Source organism: Austrofundulus limnaeus, unplaced genomic scaffold (genome assembly GCF_001266775.1).
Source record: "Austrofundulus limnaeus strain Quisiro unplaced genomic scaffold, Austrofundulus_limnaeus-1.0 Scaffold1586, whole genome shotgun sequence".
Lineage (NCBI taxonomy): Eukaryota > Metazoa > Chordata > Actinopteri > Cyprinodontiformes > Rivulidae > Austrofundulus > Austrofundulus limnaeus.
The window spans coordinates 17,593-19,787 of record NW_013953988.1 but is presented as its reverse complement, the minus strand read 5'-3'; positions in this window follow the sequence as shown (position 1 = coordinate 19,787).

Sequence of the window (2,195 nt, the reverse complement as noted above, 5' to 3'; positions counted from 1 at the left end):
TTCAAGCACAAAGACGTTTTGGTGAAAGCTGTGATCATGACGATGTGGCGTAATGTTGGGGGGACCCACTAGTGGGGGGGTCTGGGGGTCCTCTTCCAGAAATTTTTGAAAGAAGTAGACCATTTCCTGCATTCTGGTGTATTTTAACAGGTTGGTAAACAGATTTTTACCTACATAGGAAAACATTTAATGTCAGTATTCTATTGGTCAAATGGAATAAATTTAATWGTTAAGCAAGAGAAACAACACTGGGTGAAGTAATATTTGATGGTAAATGGGGGTTCAAATGAATTAAAATTTTAATGTGATGGGAACACTTCCCTTCAAAAATGATTTCTGTGATGTCTCTCATTTTATCCAAAAATGTCAATATATATATTTTAACGACATTCACAAGGAACAAGCTTTTCAAATTTTAAAGACATCACCTCTTCYGTGTATGTTAAAAGTTTTATTTGCTTGTAGATGTTCACTTTTGTGAAGAAAAACTGTAATTATAAAAACCCCAAACTGGAAATAAAGACTAAAACAAGCACAATTACAAACTACATCTACAGTAGTGTTCTCCCAAACTATTAAATTATTAGCTTTTTTACGTCATATTAGTTTTAATAAATATGATTTTGGTCTGTAAAAGAAAACTGGAGTACCTGGAGAAAACTAACTCACACAGGGAGAACATGGAAACACAACCCAAAACTAGCAATCTTCTTCCATAGAGGCTGCTCTACCGTTTGTTACCAACAATTTTATATTTATTATATAACTATTTAAATTATTTAAATAATATTTGATTAAAAATATATCTATGAATATAACCTTCTGAGAACCTCCATCTTTATTTGAGAACATTTTAGACTGGTTGTCCTTATTCAGAGGAGCTATATTTTAATGTAATTTCTTTTATTTTAATTAAAATATAAATCAATGTTTTTAACTCTTTATTGTTAAAAAAAGTCAATGTTTGCTTTTATATTTATGATGTTATATTCCTAAATAGGTAGGGGAATTGAAAAAGGAAAAACCTGGGTACTCAAAAATATAAAACTGGGGGTGGGGGTGGGGGGGTACAAGCCAGGGTCTCTTCTCTGCTTTATGCAAATGATGCACTGGGGCGGTTCTCAGCTGAGTCTAAGTTCCAACCCTCGAAAGAACAAGATCCCAGATACAAGTGTGGATAAAATAAGCTTCCTAGATAGGGTAGCCAGGCCCAGCCTTAAAAGTAGGGCGAGGAACTCTGTCATCAGAGTAGACCCAACTTTGAATAAGCAGCAGAAAATTGAGATGGATTCATTTAGACTAGATAGATATGCAATAGCCTGAGTCATTCCTGATTTCTTTAGCTCTTCCAAACAACCAGATCTTCTTACAATCTTTTCAAGTGGTCTTGATCAATAGTTCTTCAAGTTTTTTGAAGGCCTTTCTGTAATATTTAGCTTTTTTTTTTGTCTGTTGTACCATACTGAGAGGACACTTTATTACCAGCAGCCTGTCACAAAGACACAATTTGTTTTTATTTCTTTCAAATCTACGAAAAATATCAAGGACAACATGGTTTGTTCAACAACATTTTCTCACCAATAAGATGGTTTCCAGGGAGATATTAGCTGAAAACTTGGCATACTGTACAGTAGATAAGCAAAATGAAGAAGGCTCAGATATGCTTTCATGATCAAGAACAATGACTGAGAATGACATGAAAAAGCAGGCAAAAATCAAAGAAAAAATGCAAAAGACCTTCAGAAAAGCTGAAAAATATAGATCAAGATCATGTTCAATGATTGCAAAAACGTCTGGATATACAAAAATAAATGGCCTGCAGTAGCTCAGTGGTCAGTGCCATGGTTTAACTAACCTGAGACTGCATGTTTGAGCCCAGCTCTGGCATTAGATAATTACCAAGTCTTTCATCATTCCCACGTAGTTATCCCTCCAGAAAGAAGCAGCAGAAAGAACATCTGGGAAAAACAATAATCCTGAAAACAACTTCTGAGTAGTGTAAATTTTTTGTACAGCACTGTAATAATTTGCACTTTTATTCAAATATTTCTGAAAATGTAATTACTGTTTTTATTCATGTATAATACAATCTCGAGTAAATACAATCATCATTTTTTGAGCTTAAAGAGTAATTTACCCCAAAATTAACTTTTTTTAGCTGATAAACTGTCTAGAATGTGTCTAAAATGTTATAT